This window comes from Molossus molossus, unplaced genomic scaffold (assembly GCF_014108415.1).
Source record: "Molossus molossus isolate mMolMol1 unplaced genomic scaffold, mMolMol1.p scaffold_m16_p_4, whole genome shotgun sequence".
NCBI lineage: Eukaryota > Metazoa > Chordata > Mammalia > Chiroptera > Molossidae > Molossus > Molossus molossus.
This window is the reverse complement of record NW_023425377.1, coordinates 8,376,145-8,399,987: the sequence shown is the minus strand read 5'-3', so window position 1 is coordinate 8,399,987 and position 23,843 is coordinate 8,376,145. Positions and strand designations below refer to the sequence as shown.

Genomic DNA, 23,843 nt, shown 5'->3' with positions numbered 1-23,843 from the left:
GCCTCCCCCAGGAAGCCTCCCTATTCCATTCTGCTTCCACCTATGTGCTCCTTATCTGTGCTCCTAGGGAAGTGCCCATGTTTGCTCGGTGATGACACCTTAGGTGCTATGTGGTTGCTTTCTGTGTGCACACTGATTTTCCTACTAGGACCCGAGCTCAAGGGCAGGGGCCCTGTCTTTGTTTTTGTTTTTTCTTTCCTTCTTGCCTTTGGCAGATGTTTCTAGAGAGCACACAGTGGGCCAGGCCGTGTGCCAGTTGCCAGGACACCAAGGCCGACCGCAGCAGCAGCAGCAGCAGCAGCAAGACCCTGTTCCTCTCTAATGGAGTATCTGATCTAATGGCAAAGAGGCCCTTCAGTCCCGGAATCGCACACACTCACACCAGAGCACGTGACTGGGGTAAGTGCCAACAGTGGGTGAGGTGAGCGAGGTCAGGGGGGGTTTCCTGAGAAAGGGAGGTTCAGGACGAAACGTGAGGGATGAGTAGGAGTTGAGCAGGCAGAGGTGAGACGAGGCTTAGGCCGAGGATGGCCATGGGGGCCGGGAAGGGAGGTCTGTCTGGAAGTCTGAACAGTGAGGCAGCAGCAGAGAGGCGAGCGGGCTTCGAGGACGCGAAGGGTCCGGGTGCGGCCCAGCCTAGCGGCCCGGCGCAGACCCTGCGAAGGTGTCAGCCCAGACTCACGGGTGTGCACCGGGGGCTTCAAGCACAAGAGGGTCACAGTCCAAGGTACACTGTGACACGGTTCCTCTGAGACGTGGATGGGGTGGGGGGTGGGGGGACAGTGGAAAGTGGCCGTGGGGCACCCGGTTAGGGCGCTACTGCAATAGTCCAGGTGAGGCTAGCATCGCTTAGCGTTTTAGACTGAACTGGATCCCTCCTAAAAGGTGTGAAAATCCTACCCCCCGGTGCCTGTGAACGCGAGCCTGCTTGGAAATAGGATCTTCGCAGATGATCAAGGTAAGATGAAGTCGTCAGGATGGGCCCGAGTCCAAGATGACTGTCCAAACGAGAAAATCCAGACACAGGCAGACGTGTGGGGAGATGCAGCGAAGGCACAGACAGAGGGCCGTCCGCAAGCCCAGGGCAGCCCGAGGCTACTGAAGGCCGTGGAGGCCTGGACAGACTCTCCGCAGCCCCTCAGAGGAGCCAGCCCCGCTGACCCGTGGGCTCCGGTCCCAGCCTCCTGCTGTGAATCAATACATCTCCACGAGTTTGACCCACCCAAGGCGTGGTACTTTGTCAGGGCAGCCCTAGCAAACTAACCCACTTGGTTTAGGTCAAGAGTCAGCATGCTTTTTCTTAAAAGGGCCAGATAGAAATATTTTTGGCTTTGGGGCTACAACGCCCCTGTGGCACCTGCTCGGCTGGGCCGTTAGACGGTGAAAGCGGCCTCACACAACAGGTGAGAGAACGGGCATGACCGCGGGCCAGTAACACCCGCCTTCCTAAGACAGGCGCTGGCCAGCCTCGACCCGCAGGCCAGTGTTTGGACTGCAGTCTGGTGATGGAGGCGCAGACGGCCAGAGAGGAATGGTGTGCTGGAGCTCTGGGTCTGCCCCTGGCTCTCCGCTATGCCTAGGTGGGAGCAGGCTCTCTCCAGGTGCTCAGCACACGCTGAACTCCTGCCCTGAACCCACACGGCACGAGGGGGCCACTTTGGCCCAGACAAAATGAGGGGGTTTGATACATGGTTTCAAATGTCTCTTCCAGCTGTAGCATGCTGGTCTCTGCTGACTGGGATGGACAGTGTTTTTGTGTGAGTGATTAGTGTGGCTGGTTACAAAGCAGGTGCCCCCGCCTAGTGGCTCAGTGGGGATGGGAGTCACGGGGTCTTTGCATAGTGGCTCCCTTTGTCCAGACACAAGGCGTGATGCAGCCCTTGCTCAGTGACCGCCGCGTCCTGATGCTGGTGATAATGGTGGGGACTGTGAAGGTCCCTGCAGGTGACAGAAAGAGCTGGGCGTTGGAGTCTGAATTCTGGGATCTGTCTCCCATCAGCTGCCTGACCTTGGGCGGGCTACTGAATTAAGCTGTCTCCGTCTCTTTTCTCACTCAGATGCAGAGCAAGCCCAGGGCTGGGCACGTCGCAGACCTTCGTGGTATTATGGTTTCTGTCCTTTCCCTCAGGAGGCGTCGGGGCCAGCCACCTCAGGTTCAAAGCCTGCTTTGCAGTCACTAATTGTGTGACCCTGGGTGAGTTACGTTACTCAGTGTCCTCATCTACAGAAGGGGAATAATGGTAGCTCACTTTTCCGCTCACCACCCAGGTCTGTTCTCCACCATCTGCCCTTCTCCGAGCGCTGCGGAGGCTGACTCTGCGGACAATGTCACTGTCGCCTGTGCCCTCTGATGCCGGCTGGGTGCTGTCAGTGGGTCACGGGCAGCAGGACAGAGCCGGGGACTTGTCTCCTGGTTCTCTGCTGCGCTGTGTTCTGGAAATGCTGGGTTCTTGTACCTAAATCCACAGCTCCTGTTGGGTGGCCCTTCTCCCATGACTTATCCCCACCTTGTCCTGGTAACTGCTCCTTCTATTTCCCCTTCAGACCCGTGGGTGGATGCAGTGTGCTGTGGTTGCTATTCCCTCCGTGCTTGATCACTACCATCCACGGGCACCTAGAACCCACCTATATCTTAGGCAAACATCCCCTTCCTTCAGCCCTCTTTTAAAATTATTTTAATTTTGGTAAAATACACGTAACATAAAATTTACCATTTTAATCACTTTTAAGTGTATAGGTTAGTAGCATTAAATATATTCATATTGTTGTGCAAACATCACCACCATCTATCTCCAGAACTCTTTTCATCTTGCAAAACTGAAACTGCATACATTAAACAATAATTCTCCATCCCCTTCCACCCGGTCCCTGGCAACCACATTCTACTCTGTCTCTATGAATGCTCTACGCCAGGCACCTTACATGAATGGAATCACGAAATATTTGTCCTTTGTGACCGGCTTATTTCACCTTGCATAATTATTCTCAGGGATCATCCATGTTGCATTGTAGCATTTGTTAGAATTTCTTTTTAAGGCTGAATGATATTCTGTTGTATGTAGGTATCACATTTTGCATATCCATTCATTTGTCGATGGACCCTTGAGTTGCTTCTACCCTTTGGCTACTCTGAATAATGTTGCTCTGAACACAGGTGAACAAATATCCTTATACCTCTTCAGTGATCCCTTTAAGGGTTTCACCATTGGGTTTCAACCAAGACCCTCACGGGTATATCATATATACATAGTACAGTGATACCTCGGTTCTCGAACGCCTCGGATTTCGACCAAATCGGTATTCGACCAGGAGATTCGAGAAACTTTTGTCTTGGAATCCGAACAAATATTTGGAACTCGAACTTCCGAGATGAGCCGAGTTGAGCCGAATGGCGTTCATTCGGCCCAGCGCGCCTTGCTTGCGCCATCAGTGTGAGTGCAGAGAGAGAGTCACGCTTTGTGGAGAGAGTCACGCTTTATACTGAATTTAACCCTTAGACATACTGTACACTTTTATTTCTTGTTGAGACTTATGTTTTTCTACATATTATATACAAATTAGGCCAGTAAATAGGCATTTTCTGGGGCTTGGAACGAATTAATCCAGTTTCCATTATTTCCTATTGGGTTTCATTGCTTCGGTTCTCGAATAATTTGGTTCTCGACCGTCCTCCTGGAACGAATTATGTTCGAGAACCGAGGTATCACTGTACCATCATTTTCTTTTGAGTAAGTGAGTTAATATATGTAAAGCACATAGAACAGCACCGGATACATGGCGAGTGTCCAATAAATGCCCACTACTGCTTTTACCAGGAAGGGTCCATCGACAAATGAATGGATCTGCAAAATGTGATGCATACATACAACAGAATATCATTCAGCCTTAAAAAGAAATTCTAACTGCTTTTACCTAGTAAAGCCTCTACGTCTTGGGCACCAACTAATTACCTTCCCAAGGCAAGTGAGGCTGGACAATACGACGGCATCTTGGAAAGTAGAATGTGACTTGAATGGGGCACCCCGATTCTAAGCCTGGCCCATCACACCCTCTCCCCTGTAACCCTTTATGCCTTCCCCCTCTCTGTGGGCTAGATGCCCGCCTGCAGGGAGACCCTGGATGCCACATGCTAAAGATGGCAGAGCTGCCGTCAGTCTGGGTCCCTCCGTGTGTGGAGCAGACAGAGGTAGGCGCCAGTATCACCATCCATGTTTCACAGATGATAAAATCAGAAGATTTGGTAACTTGCCTAGCAAACAGCAGGGCCTAGATTTGAACCCAAGCCAGCAGTCTGGCCCAAGGTCCACACTCCTAAGTACTGCTCTCTACACTGTCTCTCTCTCAAACTTGGAAACAAGGCTTTGCAGTTAGAACTTCCTTTCCCCAGACAATTCCAAGACCCCATCTAAGCTCAGGACTGTGGGCATCCATGGAGCTAACCACTGCACCAAGGTGCCCTGGACATTCTAATGCATTGCATTTCATTCCCCAGGGGGCATGAGGAACAGGAAGGAAGAGATCGGTGCTACAGCAGCGTCCTGGCCACCTCTGTCCTGCTCTTGGGTCCGCTTGTGTCCTCTGGCCTGTGGCCTGCTCTAACCACTGGGGAGGTAGACTGGAGGAAGAAGGGTGCCCCTTGGCTCCATGCAGCGAAGTCGGGATTACTTACTGACATTATAGCTGGCAGCCTCCGGTTGCTGGCACCCTTTAAAAGAGAACGTGATGGCAATTTTCCAGCTAAATTCTCCCAATTAGGCAGTTAGAGAAACATTATCCACACCAGGATAAAGCTGATGAAATGGAGGGAGCAAGGCTGGGGGAGGGGGGCTAATCTGTCTGCGTTGAGGCCCACAGCCCAGAACACATATTTCCAGGGGTGTTCTGTGTTCACAGAGGGGCTCTTCCAGGGGTCCGGTGAGCTGCCTGGGGGCACACAGGTGATCTGTCCACCTCAGCCGCTCGGAGGCCTCACTGTTCTCAGCGAGGAGTGTGAAACAGTCCCCAAACCCCAAAGTTCTCCCAGCTCTGGTGGACGGAGCGGGCAGAGGGGCAGAAGAGCAGAATCACGTGAAGGTAGAGCCGGAGGAAATTTCTGTTCCCTACCCAACAAGGCTGAACGTAGGGACTGGGAAACTGAGGCCCACCAGGAAAAGTCCAAGACGTGATGCAGGTCCGCATTCTTGAGCATATAACCACAGCAGTGCTCAGAATTCCAGTGTCTTTATCAACAGGGCCTCTCCGAAGTGTAGGCCTTTTACACCCGTCAGCACAGTTAATTCTTACAACAGCCCTGGGAGGTGGGGCCTCGCGTTCTTCCCTATTTCCATAAGAGGACACTGAGACTTAGTCAAATTTATGGAATCCAGGCCGGCGGTTCTATGCACAGACCAAGCTGAATGTCCAGCCTCCCCCCCCCCCCAAAGGTCCCGGGTCCTATTACCAGAATTCTGTTCAACACACATCTATTTAATGACAATGAAAGTGGCAATAATAACAGTGAATTGAATACCACGCCGAGGGCCTAACCTGGAATAACTAAGTCAGTCCTTACGACTATTTCTGTCAAATGAGTCACTACTCCCCAGTTTACAAGGGAGGAAATTCTGGACCAGAAGGATGAGAGATCTTGCTCAGGTTGCACACTGTGGGGGTTCAAGCCTCATCTCCTGACAGGCCAGTGCTCCTGACCTCCACGTCAGCCCACCTCCACTGTGCCAAGACCCACCCACCACAGCAGGCACAGTGGACCTGCAGAGGCAGAGAACAGTCCCTGCCTTGAGGGTGGGTGTTCTAGGAAGCAGTGACATCCAAGGTCCTGGCCTGAAAGTGCTAAAGAGATAGAGAGGAGGGGGGGGGGGGGAGGGAAGGGGAGGGAAGGGGAGGGGAGGGGAGGGGAGGGGAGGGGAGGAGGGGAGGGGAGGGGAGGGGAGGGGAGGGGAGGGGAGGGGAGGGGAGGGGAGAAGGGGAGGGGAGGGGAGGGGAGGGAGGGGAGGGGAGAGGGAAGAAGGAAGAGGGAAGAAGGAAGAGGGAAGAAGAGAAAAGAGGGAAGAGAGACAGACCCTGGGGCGGGGGCTGCAGGGGTGGTCTGGGAGGGAAGTACATTTGAATACAGCATCACTGCAGGGCAGTCTGGCCAAGGGAGGCCATTCTAAGCAGAGGTAAGGAAGGTGTCTGAGGGGCTGACAGCCTTATGGTTTGGTTTCCATAGAAAAATCGTGGGTCATGAGGCCATAAACATGGGTTGAGACCATGTTGTTAGGGATTTGGATGTCAGATACGAAGTCAGGACTTTACCCTAAGGAAATGGGGAAGTATTGAATGTTTGGGAACAAGGTGCCAAGATCTCTCTCTAGGACGACCAGCCTGGTTAAGGTGTTTAGGATGGATCTGAGGAGGGAGAGAGTAGAAGCCAAAAGACATTAATAATGGACTGGAGGGGGAATTATGAAGGCCATGCTGACAGAATACGGTGGCTGACTGGAAAAATATAGGCAACCAGGCCTACTATCATCACTGACAAGAGGATACTTAATGCCCATCATCTTTCTGTTAATTACATTTCCTCGGGCCACAAATACTTCCTCTCCTCAACAAGATGTTGATGTTGGGGGGACAACCAAGCTAATCAAGCCGAGTATGAGAAGAGGCTCCGATTGCTTGGCACCCACACTGGAGAAAGTCCTCAAGCATGAAACGGGCCCTGTCTTCTGATTCCCATGGCAATCACGGCGTGATTGTTTACACGGAATCTAAGGAAAAGCAAAAGGTGGCTGATTTGTTGAGGTTTCCCTGGACCGGCCTCAAAGTCCACAGAGACTTTCAGATTTACATAAGCCTTCAGGGAGGGCTGCATCCTCAGGTCCCACAACATCTGGATGGGCTGAAGACCCTCGGCCAGGGACACACAGCCAGTCCGAGGCTGCCCGGGGTGCAGAAGGGACATGGCTTCCTACGAAGAACTGGCTGGGGGTTGGGGGGGAGTCCTTAATTAATCAGGGACAGCGTGAAAGGGGAAGGCACCAACCAGCGTGAGTGTGCCTGCACTGTCCTGGGGCACCAATAAAAAATAAAGCAAACACTGCTCATAAACTGCCAGGATACATAACTTCACAATGAAGTTACAGTCTATAAAAAGTGAGCTCTGTGCCCGGCCTCAGGGAGCTGGGAGAGCCAAACCGGAAGTGAGTGAGCAGAGATCTCGTGAAATGACTTCCTGGATGCAGATTCTCATCACTGGGCCATTCACAGCCGTTCCCCTGGCCGGTCTCCCCAGCCCGCCCTCCTCTGCCCCCACACTTCTTGCCAGCCCAATTTTGCCAGTAATTTTGAAAGCCATGGATCTGTTTCTCTGGGACTGGGCTCAAGTCAGCCAGGAATAGCAGATTCAGGCCAGGAATAGTAGGATCTGGACACGATGGCAGAGCCGAGCTGCTGCCAAATGAACTTCACCTCAAGTTTGATGTGAGGAGGCGGAACTGAGGGTTTATTTCTAGGCACTGATGGGTGGTGTTAGCCAGAATTTTGCTTGTTTAAAACATCTTACCCAACCCACAGCCAAGGTTCCCATGCCCTGGAAATGTCTGGCGAATCCTATCCGTGCCACCCGAAGGTCTCTCTTTTCAAGAGGAGAATGCTCCTGTTCCGCTACCCAAGGAGCTCTGATCACTGCCAGGCAGAAATGGGTTTAATGGATTTGAAAACTCTGGGTCTCTCTCCCTTGGCCATTTACACGCACTGGGGAGCCCTGCGGAGTGTTTCAAGCCTGCATTGGCATAACCAGAGAAAGACGTTCTGAGACGGGCTCAGAACCATGTTGCGTGGCTTTGATTCTACAGTACACGCTTTCCAATTTGATGTTTTTGAAATGTGTGCCTTTCCAATGTGTATGTCTAACAGAGTCTTTATTTCCCCAATGATTTGTGTTAGATGAGTTGTGTGAAGTCTTTCTTGGGGGACTTCTGGTGCTGGGGGAGGGGCGTCTGGCAGGTGGTGCTAAGACCACGCATTGCTTTGCTTTGAGTTGTTTCTCCTGTGAATGTTCCCTTTAGTCTCTGAGGGTTTCTTGACCTTTCAAATGCAAGGTGAGATGAAGAGAGGAGAAGAAATCCTAGGCAGGACCAGGGCAAGGACTGGTTGTTAACCCAGGAGAGGGTGTGTCCAGGAGCAGAGCAGTTCCGTCTCTACTTCAAGGCAGAGCTGCAAGAGGAGTCTCCTGAACGGTCTGCTCTGGATCACTGAGAGGTGGCCCAGGAATTCGGGTGGTACAGGCCCGGGGGGCGCCAGACCTTGGACATCACTAGGAGATGACACTTAGTCTTTTAAAGGAGTGGGCGTGTCCGGCTGGTGTGGCTCAGTGATTGAGCACTGACCCCATGCACCAAGAGGTCACCGGGTCAGGACACATGCCCAGGTTGTGGGCCTGATCCCCAGTGAGGGTCATGCAGGAGGTGGCCAATCGATGTTCTCTCTCATCGATGTTTCTCTCTCTCTGTCCCTCTCCCTTCCTCTCTCTCTAAAATCAATAAAGAGAAAAAAAATGTTTTAAAGGAGTGGGTGTGTCATTTACACCTGCGGGAACGGGTAGCATGCAAGCCTGCCACTCTGACAGTGACTCACTTTGAGAGTAGGGGACATTCTAGCTACCTTTTCGCCTGAATGACTTCTATGACATTCTTCAGTTTGTTTCTGACCTTCAGGATACACTCCACGGCATTACAGCCCCAGAAAACAGACTGGAGCCTTTTATGAATGCTTACAAATGAGTTCAGTGGTGTTTTTAGTTTCTAAAGGACCATTTATGAACACTTACTACACTCTAGGCACCATGTTAAGGTATTCTACATAGATTATTATGCTTATTCCTGTGCTAAAATTTTCCCAAGGTCCCATGACCAGTTGGTGCTGGAGCACATATTTGAACTCAAGTCTGTCTAAATCTAAAATCTGTCTACTAAACCATAATATTTGGACTGCCTCTACAGCTATTAAAAGCTGATACATAAAAAGCCAAAGACACTGGTTGACCCAGAGCAGAGGTCTTGGAGCGCCACCAGAACAAACTTGCTCAGCGACCCCTGGAACCCAACCCAAACTAATCTCCCACAGGAACACGTCTTCTGCGTGGGCATGCATGGCTCTCCCAGGAAACAGCATCCGCCATAGAATGAATTTCTGATCAAAGTGACTGTTTGATAAAGGGATCTCCGATAAGCACAAAACCTGATGTTGTTATGACTAGAAACTGTTATCATGCTGATTAATGATGCCATTGTTTAGAAAACCGATTAACCCAGCAGGAAGGACCCTAGGGAATAAAATAGCCACTAATCCATCTCAAAGGAGAGGGTGTTTATTTTGAGAGAACTGGAGGGAATCAAAGACACAACCATTTTCCTCGACACTGGTGTTCCGTCCCACCTGTGGGCAGCAACGGCAATCAGAGCCCATCCCTCGCCGATCTCAGGGGTACAGCTGGCAAATATTCATGCAGGGGCGGGGGGCGAGGGGGTGGGCAGTGTGTCTCTGCTGACCACTCGGCCTTGGTGTGCTGCCACTGTGGGTTTCCTGCCCTCCCTCCAATCCTAACATCCGCTTTCTCAAGAGTGAGTGCTCACCTGAGTTGTTAATTAAGTAATTTCCTTGTTCATCTGACATGGCTGGCTTTCTCGCAGCACCGCCTAATGGAAATGGCTCTTCATTATGTCAGCTCATGAAACCACACCAAAGACAGCCTCATCAGAACACTCGTTTGTCACAGGATTTGAAGAAAGAAAAGGAAAATCAGCTGATGGCAGGCCTCTAAAAGCCTTCAACATCAAGCTCTCCATCGTTGCACCTCTCATCAGCTTCCGAACCCAGCCTTGGACCTGGCTATTTAGAACCTGACTTCATGTGCAGGAAGAGAACAGAACCAAGAAGGATACCGTTTTACGTAGGAATGTGAAGAGAGTCCTACCATTCTGTCCACTTAGAATTACACGTAATTCGATCTTTTAAGAAACACAACTGATCACAGACATGAAGTTGGAGAGCTTGGCTTGGGGTGATGGCACGGAGACACGGAGAAGTCACAGGGACCGCGTCTGTCAGCCTTCTCCGTCTTCCTCATGCAGTTGCTCTGGGAACACGCGCTTTGCAGACGTCCTGCGGGAGGGAAGTGATTTCTGCCTAGTGTCACCCACCAGTTTCACCGCTGGCCCAAGGCGGGAGAAGACGGTGAGACAGCAGAAGCAGAGAGTGCTATTTAAATGCTGCGCTGCTGCTTTGAAGCTGGTGGAAGGGGCCGGGAGCCAAGGGATGCGGCGGTCTCCGGAACCGGGAGAGGCAGGGAGATGGATGCTCCCCTGGAGCCTCCGCAGGGAATGTGTGGCCCTCCCGACACCTTCATTCCGGCCCACTCCGTTCCGTTTCAGACTTCGGACCTCCAGAACTGTAAGGTAATCCATCTGTGTTGCTTTAGGCCACAAAAGCTGTAGTGATTTGTTACAGCAGCAGTAATAAACTAATACAGCATGTGATGCAAGGCGTCTCCTAACTTGCTCATGCACCTGCTCTGTGTCTAACTCCATAGCTGTGTCTGTCTGTGCCCAGCCTCCCACTGATCTTGTAGTTACCACAGCTGGTTTACCTGCCTGTCCCACCCCCACACCCAGCATCCAGCTGCTTTAGTGTTGCTGGGTCTGAGCCTAGCGTTTGGGTCGGAGGATTAATATAGGATACCCTCTGGCAACCCTAGCCTCCATTTCTTAGGAATTTACTATGAGATCTCATATTTCTTATGACTAATCACTATACTATATTCCCCCCCGTTTAGCAATAAGGAAGCTGAAGTTAGAGAGGTATTAACTTGCCCAAATTTACACAGCTACTAAGTCACGGTGCCAGGATTATAATCCAGATCTGTCAAACTCTGAAATCTATGCTTCTCGAGGACTGTTCAGCACAGCCCTTCTCATGAACTGCCCCTGTGGGAGGCTGCAGGAGCTAGGACCCGGAGCCTAGCTCTTAACCCCGATGACTCAGAATTAATTTTAGGACCCCCAATACCTACATCTTTTTTTTTTTTTTTATCCTCACCAGAGGACACCTTTCCATCCTTTGTTCAGGTAGAGTGGGAGGGAGAGAGAGGAACAGAGAGAGAGAGAGAGAGAAACATCGACGTGAAAGGAACACATCGAGTGGCCGCCACCCACACAACTGACCAGGGCCGGGGACAAACCGCAACCGAGGTACATGCCCCTAGCGGGAACTGAACCCGGTCTCTCTGGACCGCAGGCCAACGCTCTAACCGCTGAGCCAAACCGGCCAGGGCCCTACATCTTTTATGTATTTATTTTCTTATTTTATTTGTTTGTTTATTGTTGAAAGTATTACAAATGTCCCCCTTCTTCCCCCATTGACTCCCTCCTTCCTGCTTCCACACTCCTCCTGCCTCCCCAACCTAATGTCCGTGTCCATGGGCTGTGCCTGTGTGCATGTTAGTTCTTTGGTTTATCTCTTCCCTCCCCTCCCACCCCCCAATACCTATATCTTTCTGATGACAGTCAAACTGACTTAATCACTACTTGATTTTATTCTACAGAACAAGCATAAACCTAAGTTCTAGAGTGGCATACTTTTTTTAAAAAAATATATTTTTTTCTTTATTGATTTTAGAGAGAGAGAAAGGGAGAAGGACAGAGAGATAGAAACATCGAAGAGAGAGAACTTTAATTAGCCGCTTCCTGCATGCCCCACATTAGGGATTGGGCCCACAACCTGGGCACGTGCCCTGACCGGAAATTGAACTGGCGACTGCTTGGTGCATGGGTCGACGCTCAACCACTGAGCCACACTGGCCGGGCTAGAGTGGCATACTTTGTATAACTTTAGATTCATTAACCAGTGACCCCAAAAATATCCCCCACTCCCACCCCTCCACCCCCCCCATCCCCATGGACTTGTGTCTACTGTGTTTATATCTGAACCCCTGACTTTTCTACAGGGAGACTCTCCCATGACCCCGATGGCCTGTCGGCTCCAACCACAGACTGACACCAACGCTGTCCTATCCTGTAAACAGTCAGTGCTCAGAATTGAAGAAGCTTGGTTCTCATAGTTATCAATGTTCAAGGGATCTTGATATCCCTTGCTGCTCTGTACAACAGTCACACCTTATCTGCGACTTTGCTTTATGAGGTTTCAGTTACCCTCTGTCAACTGCAGCCCCCAAATATTAAGTGAAAAATTCTAGCAATAAATAATCCGTAAGTTTTATATTGTGCATATTTATGAGTAGTGTGGAGAAATCTTGCACTGTCCAGCTCCATCCTGCCCAGGGTGTGAATCATCCTTTGTCCAGAGTCTGCACGAAGTAGATGCTCCCTGCCCATTAGTCACTTGGTAGCCGTCTCAGATATCAGATGGACTGTCACAGTATCGCAGGGCTTGTGTTCAGCTAACACTCATTTTACTTACTAATGGCCCCACAGCCACTCACATCACTTTTGTTACAGTATATTGTTCTACTTTATTATTAGTTATTGTAGTTGACCTCTTACGGTGCCTAATTTATAAAATAAACTTTGTCAGTGGTACATTTGTATAGGAAAAAAACAGTATACATGGGGTTTAGTACTATCTGTGGTTTCAGGAATTCACTGGGGATCCTTACACGTATGTCCCGCAAATGAAGGGGGGCTACTATATTTACTTTGGGAAGCATGTCTGTGAGGTAAATACAATCTCATCGTTAACATTTTTAAAAACTCCACTATCAGTAAAAATTGGAGGCATATATTCTGCAAAAAGGGGGCAAAAACAATCAACACTTCTTTCTGGTTTGAAGGCTCCTGCATATGAATTATGTCTCTGTAAGGCGCCCTTAGCTGTGGCTCCATTCACAAAGCCCTGGGGCTGGGCTTCACAGCAGGAAGGGCCCCTAGTGATAAACTGGAGGTGATAACACCAAGGACCATGATGTCCTGAGGTTACGCAGGAGCAGCAGCTACACTTCCTAGTTCAGTGCCCCCACCCCCACCCCCGTTACCACCTGCACTCCAAATCTACGCATTTCTCAGAGAATTCTAGAGCTACACATAAGCCACCCTAGGACACCACGTCTGCTTACCGAGTAGTAGCTCTCACCAACATGGGGTGTGACTTCTTGTCACTTCTCACTGAGCGGGGCGTGGGCAGTGGACCAGCTTGGCCCCAGACTCCCTGCAGGTAATGCTGCTTCTGAATCCTGCCTCGCGGGGCCCGTGTTTCCATGCTCCCAGATGGGGGTGTTGTGAAATGGAGCTCACGGTGAAGGCTGTCGCAGGACCATTGGGAGCACAGTCAGATGTCATTACACACACAGACGAGACGAGCCAAGGCCTCAGACCACACTCCCAGGAGGAGAACCCGGAATAACGATTTAGTTGTTCACAGAACTGTCATTACTGCAGCCCTGAGATTAAACCGAGGCCCTCCCAGTCTCTGGGGTCAGGGGAGCCGTTGCTGGAATGTCCAGGTGCATCCAAGCCCTCGGCTCCGGTGACCCAGTGTCCTCCTGGCTCACGACAGTTTAACTCCGCCTTGAGGAGAGAGCTCAGTTTCATTATTTCCATGCTCACTGGGTATCTCATGCTCTCTCTACTAAGTTATATTAGTTTCTCCAACATAACACAGATGAGACTATATAAAAATGTAGATTGAAAAGAGGATGAAAGAGTTTGACCATCTTCCAACCCAGAGGACAGTCACATGCTCATGGTGCTCCTTTCTTTTAGGCTACTGGTGACACCATCACCACCCCCTGGAACAAAGACAGTGGTCCACATCCTATTGGCACCAGGGATTACTTGGGTCTTTCATTGGTCAGTGTCTATTATTGACATTTCAAAGTTCTTCCCCCAACCCTTTCTATCCCTAGAAAATATGGAGATAAGCACCTATCAGGGTAGTAGTAAGGCCCAAAGAAGCTGGTCCTTCTGAAGAATCTCTGAACTTCACCTAATCCCAACAGAAGGTCATTTCTAATATCTGACCCTGAGAATGAAGAATCTTGCTACATTTAGCCTGAGAAACAATTTCCCTTTCTAATAGTATATGGTGGGTTATACGAGATGGCTAAAATGATTAACATGAATACACACACACACACACACACACACACACACACACACAGATGGACAGAGAGAGAAACAGAGCTACAGTAAGAAAAGCCATGATTGTTATATGAATGAGAACACAGGCATCTATGTGGGCAAGTAATCAGAAAAGGCTCTCTTACTCTCAGAAGACATAGTCCAGGGATGGTTTGGCAAGTGGATCACGAGATGGACTTCAGCCCCATGCGTGCCTTCCAAACCAGGGCTGGCATAGTGCCAACCTATCCCATTGTCTAGAGCAGTGATTTTCAACCTTTTTCATTTCATGGCACACATGAACTAATTACTAAAATTCTGCAGCATGCCAAAAAATACATTTTTTTTTCTTTTTGCCAATCTAACAACAACAAAAATAGGTATAACTTTAATTAATTCGGACCAGATGGCTATTGTGGCTGTTGTCATTTTTTAAATTTGACAATCTAAGAAAAAAGAGGTCAGTGCTCTGACTGAACAGGCAGGTACTGCAGGTTTTAAAAATGCTTGCAGCTCACTGTTTGAAAATCGCTGGTCTAGAGCAACCCTAGTGAAAAGTCTAAATGGATTTGAAACATGGGTATGGGTAGAGGCTGCTAGAACCAGAGCGATCAAAAGTCATCAGAGGAAAGAAAAGTTTTGAGAAACAGAAAACCCTCCAAGGGAAAACAATCACCAGGAACATTCCCTCGAGAAATGATGACCACTGAGCTCTCCGGTGTACTGTTTCCATTCTTCTCTCCATACAGAGAGAATTCCAACATGGCAACGCACTGCACCTCCTGTTTGATGGCCTTGCTTTTTGCCTGTTGCATCCTGACCCCCTTTGCACATGAGCTAAAATATACCCCCAGCATTACTTGCAACAGCAATGCCACATTCTCTGAGGATCTAATGCGTTCGACCAAGCCTGTGGTTGGAACTTCAGGTTAACTAGGTTTCTTAATTCCTGTCTCAGCCACCTGCTTGCCGTGAAAAGCCACCTGCTTGCCGGAAACAGAAGCAAAGGGGACACCAAGCCATGCAGGTAGAGTGGAACTACGACTGGTTAACAGCACAGCGTGGGGAATGCCCTTCTTCGGAAGAACAAGATCCAGGGCAAGCTAAGTCCCTGTAGCTGGTTCCTGACTCACAGGGAGGGTTTACCTCGCCTCCCACTGGTCACTCCGCCTCCACCATTAGGCGCATTCCTGGCTTCCACACTCACAGAGCCAGATGCCATTGTTGGAATCTGTTGACAAGTGGCAGCTGGCTGAAACTGAGATAGCTTGTTCTGCACCCCCCTCCCTGCAGAGCGTCCCCCTCCACCATGGTTTTTTCCCCAAAGCAGAGAGAGGATGGATAAGAACGTGACTTCCATCTGTGCCTGAGTGCCATCTAATTCCTGCCAACAAATGCATTCCTTCCATACCTGTCCATCAGCTTGAGAGGAACAAGGCTGGGGAGCAGGGGCTCATATTTCCTGAGCGAAGTTCTTTATCTTTCCTCAGGTAGAGATGAAGCCAGCTTGCTAAGAGGTGAAATATGCTTCCAGTCAGGCTGTTTTGGAGGCGCGTGTCAACTGGTGTCCCAGAGTTCACACTCCTCGCGGATCTTATTCTGGGAAGCTTGCTTTTGAGCTCATCTCGCAACAACACATTTGCATTAGGACACCCAGAAAGAAGGGACAGCATGGAATTACAGCAGGAGACACTATATGTACCATAGGAAGACTGGTACCAGAGGCCACGCTAGATTCCAGCTCTCCAGTAGCACACAGTTTGACATTAAATGACCTTGGAATAGTTTCCCATGCAAGATCCCATGATAAGTTTTTTGCGGGGGAGCATCCTATTTATGTTCTGAAGCGAAGTGAATTATTCACCTGCTCTAAACAACTAAAACGCAACTGTATCCAGATAACGGAGAGAGAGGAAGAACGGAGTAGAGCAGGAATAGAGAGAGGAAGAGGAACGGGAAAGAGGGAGGGAGAGGGAAACAAGACCTCGTCCAGGGAACATCAGAATGTTGCAAAATGTAAAATATTTACTGATTTTTACAGCCTCTTTCCTTTGTATCACCAATGAGCAAAGATAGTAACAGATGTAGAGCCAAGGGGCTTTAGTGCTGACATCATTGAAAGCACAGCCTGGGCTGGGGTGACCCTCTCCAATGACATCATGGGTGACCCCGAGCGCTGCCTTTTATACGCGTTCCATGGCAGCTCTGCTCAGACACAGGCTCCGCCCTCTTGACACGACCACCGAGGGGCCGGGGCAAGGAGCAAAGCTGGGGCCACGTGAACCTGTATCCGGACCTTCCTCTATGAGGTTGGGGGGCAGGCCCTGATGAGTCCGGACCCTCGGTGACGGAAGGAGACGACGTCTGCTGGATCTTGGTCACAGATGGGGACTGCCTCACACCTTGTCCTTGGCTGACCAGGTTTTCCCCCCAACTTAACCAGATGACCCCATGATCCATTAGTCACTCTTTCCCGAGATCCGGAGGGAGTCATCAGGACTTCATGAGCCACATAATTACAATGAAATGTCTGCACTGACGTCAACAATTCAAGTGATTTAGACAAAATGTTCCCCAGACAACTGAGCGTGGATGGCTTCGTCATCCGAGCCAGTCTCGGGGCCTCCTGTTGACTGCGGCCACACGCTGCTCCGCGGCAGTCACTTGTTCCTCTGACCCTTTGGAGGACCGTGTCATGATGGTGCCTCCCACACCCAGCCATTGTCGAAGGGAGAGGAAAGCCAAACGAGGAGCCTCGCGTGAGGGTGGACGGCCGGTGAGGGAGAGAGGGCAGCGTGAGGAATCGGGCCGCGCTCTCCGCAGCAGAGGACAGGAGGGCGGCCCTTCCCTTACACCCCTGGAGAAACGCTGGATCGCCCTCCCATTCTTACCAGAACCCCGCCGCCGCTCCGCTGTTAGGAGGAGGCAGAAGCGGCAGCCCCTGAGCAGCTGCTGCCTGGCGAAATGGTTTGCCCACGCGCAGCAAACAAGCTTTAGTTTTGTCTCCTGGGCTCAGATCGAATGTCCCTCCAGTCGAATGTAGACTGGCCGACGTGCTCTAAAATCAGAACAGCTTTGTTGGAGAAACAAAACCGGAGGCGGACATTTGGCATCAAACCATGGAGCTTCTGATGGAAAGAGATGGTCTCCCAGGGGTTATCTAACTCTCTCCTCAGCCCGTCGGGGGCTTCCGACACCAGATGCTGTTCTGGACCCGAGGGCAGGGCTCTGGCTTGGCACAGCACCTCAGCCCAGCATCTGGTCGGATGCCTGACACCTGCATGCATGTGAATGAAGGAACGGACGAGTGAGTAAATGAGTACAGCAGAAGGTTGGTTGTTGTGACCAAGTCAAAGTGTAAGTCCAGAGGGGAAGCAGCAACACAGCACAGAGCTGGAAAACTTCGCATGAGCTTTGGCTTCTATAGAGCTCTCACAAAATGGGCTCACCCTCTACCCCAAAATGTATCAAAAGCCTTAAAAACTTTTTTATAATCTTTGTCCAATAATTCCACTTCCAGGATTCTATTTTATAGACATAATCTAACATATAAGGAGAGGGGAGCTCTACTTTCAAAATATTTCTCTCAGCATTGAAAATTAACAAAATATATCATAAAATGGTTAAGTGAACTAAAAGATTATTTAAATGAGAAGTTATTATGTATTTAATAGGTACTTAAAAGAAACAGGTAAAATGCTTATGATGGTGTTGTATGAAAAAATATTTAAAAGTATATAACATATTCTGAGAAAAAAGCATAAATGTATAAAAGGAAACAGGCAAAATATAAATAATCATTATCTCTGGGAAATGGATCATGGATAATTATTTTATATGCTATTTTCTGAAACTTTTCCAATGGGGACAGAAGTAAACAGAATTATATATATGTACATACATATAATTTAAAAATAAAATCAAGCCCTGGCCAGTTTGGCTCAGCAGTTGAGCGTTGGTCCTTGGACCCAAGAGTCTCAGGTCCATTTCCCCATCAAGGGTATGTACCCGGGTTGCAGGTTTGATCCCCGGTCCTGGTTGGGGTCCTGTGGGAGGCAATCAACCAAAGTGTCTCTCTCACATTGATGTTTCTCTCTCCCTCCCTCCCCTTCCACTCTATCTAAAACTCAGTGGAAAAATATCTTTGGGTGAGGATTAAAAATAAATAAAATAAAATAAAAATTAAAACAGATATGTATTTACATGTATAAATATTAAAAAGAAAGTACCCCACATACCACCCTTTTAAGAAAACCGTTGGGAATTTAGTCCGCCCTGAGAATTGACCCTTTCTGGGTTCTTCCATCTTGTAACCTGATGACACTTTTAGGCACCAATGTGGATTCTGTTTCAAAGAGTTCTCTTATCCTTCCGTGCTTCCGGCCAACATCAGTGCGTCTGGCAAATGTAATTATAAAATTCTCTCGCGGTACAGAGCCTGGTGGTGGAAGCTTACTCTCATCCTCCTGTGGCTTTTATCTGGAGTAATCAGAAGTCCAGCCTGAGTTTTGAGAGACACAGATGCGCGGGAACAAGGCAGAGCTGGGGGGAGATGGAGCACCCCCAAATGGTGCCTATAAGACACGTGGGGTTGGAACTGGACATTGGCAACAGGAGATTATAGTTTCTCAGGAAGCTGCTTGTTCGCTGAAACCGACCATTTGCCTAGCTCAGCAAGCCCCTGTGCCTCCAGCCTCAGCACAACGTGGCACCCCCTCGCTGCCCCGTGTCCTTGCGCCCAGAGAGTGCCCAGGCCGCCGTCTTGCCCTTTCTGATGTGCTGAAATGCACATTCTCTTAAATGCTAGGACCCACCAAACCCCAGCTCTCAGGTGAGTTGGTGATGGCTCTCGAAATTCTTGATATGACATCATTTGGACATTTGTGATAAACTAAACTAAATCAAGCCCTCAAAACCCTGATTGTCAAGGTCATGAAAAACAAGGAAGGACTGAGGGGCTGTCGCAGACCAGAGGGAACTGGGGAGATACAATGACTGAATGCATTGGGGTGCCCTGGAACAAGAAGGACATTAATAGAAAAACTGGAGACAGTCAAATAAAGTCTGGTGTTTAATTAACACTAATACACAAATGCCAGTTTCTTGGTTTTGACAAACCTACCATAGTGATAGCTGGTAACAGTGATGAGATGCATATGGATGAGGGGTGTATAGATGCTCTTTGTACTACCTTTGAAACTTCTCTGTAAATCTATTATTCCTAAATAAATAATTAAATAAATAAATGCCTCCAAAGAGAATTAAGGTAAGAAATGATAATCGTTGTTAAGCTCACTGAATGTGAGGCTCATCAGAAATCCGGTCAAATGTCAGAAAGGGTGTTGGAGTAGAGCAAGCAGGTCTGAGTCAGTACTCCCTGCACTTTGCAACGGGAACCTGGGTAAGTCACTGGATCCACAGAGCTTCCATGTCCTCATCTGTGACTTGTGAAGACCAAGACCTGTTGAACAGATTTGTTGAAAGTGTATGATGACAACACAATGAGGAAGGGAGACAGTACATTCCCTGCTATATCCCAGGTGCGTAAAACAGAGCCCAGGCCAAAGGGGCTACCTTACAAATGCCTGTTACACGAGCGAATGTGTGAAGAGAGTTCGAAATGACATCCCACTTCAATCTACTGTTGCTATTGACAGCAATATCAAAACCGTATCAATCCTATTGAAAACAGCTTGAAATACGGGGAAAAGATAAGCACATTACATAGTACATGGAGTGGAACACTACGAAGCAGTTAAAACACACTGGAGAGATGTATCACCACCACTAGAGTTCAACATCTCGAGGAATACAAAATAGTAAGTTATAGAACAATGTATACAGAATGATACTGTTTATGTAAAATGTTTGCAAATATACAAAAGGTTGCCATATATGGCTTATAGATAGTTGGAAAAAATCAAGAACGTGGTCACCTTGAGGCAGGAGTGGAGTGACTGAGGACAGACCGCTGTCCGTCCCTTCTGAGGCAGTCAGGTCACAGGAGCAAAGAGCCTCTGGCTTGCAAACACTGACAATTCCAAGGCTGAGGTTAGCTGGCCTGTTAGCCACATTAATTATCTGCTACTATGTTATTTCGTTGCTAAGAAACGCACAAAGCAGCACATCTTAAAACAGCATACTTTAGAAAAATCTGCCATGGGAAGAAGTACTGGATTTAAATTGCACGCTTGCAATTGGTTGGCACAGTGGTTTTCAAAGTGGGGTTCCTGGGCTGGCAGCATCAACATCACCTGGGAACTTGATAAAAATGCAAATTCCCAGGCCCCACCCCAGACTCACTGAATTCTGAACCCTGGGGTGGGGCCCAGCAATAGGCATTTTCCCAAGCCCTGCAGGCGATTCTGATACTTATTCCAGAGGAGAACTACTGGATTAGTTGAATCTGCTGAGAAGGGTTCTCATCCTGCTGAGCCTTCACTAAGCCCCTTTATCTCTGACTTAGTTTCTTCATCTCTTAAAATAGGGATCAGGTCCAAATGAGCTCTGAATTCTTTTTCCATTCTGCAAGTTTATGACCACACACCAGTTTGTATGATTATAAGGCTAACTTTCACTGCATATCTTTCCAAGCTAGAGAACCTAGGAACAAAGATACCTGTGTACCTCTCCCTACCCTCCGTCTCGGCTGGCTCCAGCTTGGCCACGCCCCAACCACCCATAACCCGCTCTCCCTCGCCTTCCTCTACTATCGAGATGGTAAAACTGAAAGATGCTCTCTCCCCTCTTCCCTTGCAGCTAGGTACACCCCTGTGAAACAGTTCTGGCCAATGAGATGTGAGTAAGTGGTCTCAGGTTAAATGTGAAACACAGCCTGGAGGAAAGAAGGCCTTTCACGGGCATCATTTCTACAGAGCAGCCTTCCTGCAAACAAGGGCAGAGGCCCGGGAGGACAAAAGCAGCCTGGGACTTTGACGGCAGCCTGGAACAGCTCCGTTAGGACTTAAAAGCCCCTGCTTCTTGAAACCACTGCCTGATGTTTCTGCTCCTGCAGCTGGGCACTGCTTGATGTGCCCCGCAAGGCTCTAAGGAATGCGTGGACGCTAACAGAGAGACGGAAAGGGGAGGCGGAGGAGGACACAGAGGAAGGGGAAGAAGTAGAGAGGCGGGACAGGAGGGTTACCGAGAGCCAGGTGGGACTACTGACGTCAGATTCCTAAAAGGAATACGTTCTGAGCAAGCTTGTAAAGTGAGGAAAGGCCTGGAAGAGAGGAAAAAGAAGGCATGCCAAACCTGTATTTATACAAGGAACTTTATGACGGCCATTAAAACACCGGTTTGATGTGCTGGTTATGCATATTTTAATGCACACTAAAATGAATATATGACTATTAAAATAAAAAATATATGGGTCCATTTGCCACCAAAAGTCATCCATCTTGCGACGCGGTGGAGGTTTGCCTGGCACTCTCGGGGAGCCCTGACATGCCAATTCCTGGCCGGAGGGTTTGCAGTTTTGGGTCTGAAGCCGCAGAAGGTAACCTGGAAAGATCCAAATCTAAGGCTGTGTGAACTTAGCAGGATCCAGTACTTCTTCTCAAAGAGCACATTCTATAGCAAGCCGAAGGTCTTTATGTCTCTTCTCTTTATTTCCCTAAGGTGCACCAAATTTCTTGGCGAACCCCAAGTATACAAGGAAGTACAATGAACACCAAGAGGGAAGAAGGGCTCAGGCTTGGGAAGGTTCTGTGATCTCCAGCCCCCCAGGTCACTCATTTACCCCCGCAGCAGAATGGTGCGTGTATTTTACCGTGTATTTGCTCTATGCTGAGATACAGATTCCTGTGGCAAGGCCATGCCCTCTGTCTTCTGCTCTCACGACTTCCTTTTCCTCTGTAACTGCCTCTCCCAGCAGAGACATAAACAGCCCTTTCCTGTTTGTGGAGAGGCCTTTACAGACACACAGGCAAGATGATAGACCAGCAGGAGGTATCGATCTGTCTGGCATCCCTCTCTTCCTCTCCTCCTCCCAGAGGAGATTTTTGCATCTCTGCCCCTAGGCATAAGCTTCTGGTCCTGCCTCATGCCTGTCCCCAGCCCCCAGCCCCCAGGTCCATCTCTGTGGGTGTGGCCAGCACCAAGCCTGACATGGCTTTATAGACCTTGTCAACAGCATCCTCCTAAGAGCACACTGCAGCCTTGGTCCAGCTTCTTGGACTCTTGAGTGGTGAGCCCACCTTTGCCACCTTGCTGTGAATATGCAAAGCCTGGAGCCTGTCTGTCTGCCACCCACAGCTGCTGAGCTGCATCGTCTATGCACAGGGCCGCGGGAGTCAGTCCGCTTGCCAGCAGTCTCCATGGAGAAGGTCAGAGGTCATAAGAGAAGCCACCTCGAGACATGTCAATGTATCAAAGGATGCTCAAGGTTGACAGGGATCACTTTCCTTTCTCCAGGGGGAAGAAAAAACAAGATCTTTGTAGTAGAAGCTGGATCACGGGGGAGGGAGAGGCAGAATGGGAGGGTGAGAATGACATTTGTGTCAACTGTTGATTTTGGTGATGGCCTGCAAGTTGCAGGCAACATGGCTGAGCAAACTGTCATGGAAACACGATTTCGTCGCAGATGACAAGTTGGCATAAAGACAATGTAGGTGGAAAAGAGGTATGGGGAACAAAACTACCTGTCAGGCAGCCAGAAAGAGGAAGAAAGCCGACCCTCACATACTTTCCCGTAATTAAATGTCAGATGTACACAATGCAGTGAAGTAATTAGCATGGCGTAACCACTGTTCAGAGGGAGTCCCGTGTATGTGCCAAACAAATTGCTGTATCAGAGCACAAGCTGCTAAAACAAATTGAGTTACTTAATTTTTACATGTAGCTGCCTGTTTGCTCATTTTCTGAGATGCAAATGCTTCATTAATAATTCAGTCTTTCTAAGTGTGCAAAGCTCTGGGCCACTGCAAAGGCAGATCCATCGGTCTCTCTCCAGAGACTCTGCAGACGAACAAAGCAAAACCCTTATCTCCCTCTTTCCATACTTGCCTCCTCCAGTCTTCTCTACACAGAGTAGCCAAGGGGACATGTTAAAGCCACAGATCAGAACATGTCTCGTACCCGCATTACGATCCTTCAGTGGCTCCCACTGGCCTTGGGGTGGAGTCCAAAGGCCACAGGAAAGGGCTCTCACGCCTCTGCGACCACCTCAGGCCTGTCTCTGCAGTGTGCTCCGGCCGCACTGGCTCTCTCTCCATTCAATTCTTCTTCAACTCAAGGTCTTTATACTGCTGCTCCCTTTTCTCAAAACACTCCTCCTCCACTGCTCCATGTCCCGTCCACCCCTCTCCCCCCTCCGCATCCCCAGGGAGACCTTTCTGATCACCCTACAGAAAGTAGGTCCCGCCCCCAGCAGGTCTCTGCTGGAGGGAGCTCGGGCTCACATCCCTCGTAGCACTGACCATACTCTGCACTAAAATTTTGTACATCCGTTCTTTTTTTAAATAAGTTTCTAATTAATTAATTAATTTAAAGAGAGAGAGAGAGAAAAAAAAACATCAATATGAGAGAGAAACATCCATCGGCTGCCTCCTGCACACCCCCTGCTAGGGATCGAGCCCACAACCCCGGGCAGGTGCCCTGATGGGAAACTGACCTGGGACCTCTCAGACCGTGGGCGACACTCAAGTCACTGAGCCACACTGGCTGGGCTCTATGTCAGTTTTTGTTTCTATTTGTTTAATGTCTACCTCCCTCGTGAGTCTGTAAGTGTCT

General features: G+C 49.2%; 1 protein-coding gene across 2 annotated transcripts in view; it reads right to left on the bottom strand.

The window, feature by feature from the left end:
- SLIT3 (slit guidance ligand 3) overlaps positions 1–23,843 on the bottom strand; it is a 552,483-nt gene that overhangs the window by 377,733 nt on the left and 150,907 nt on the right. The window lies entirely within an intron of this gene.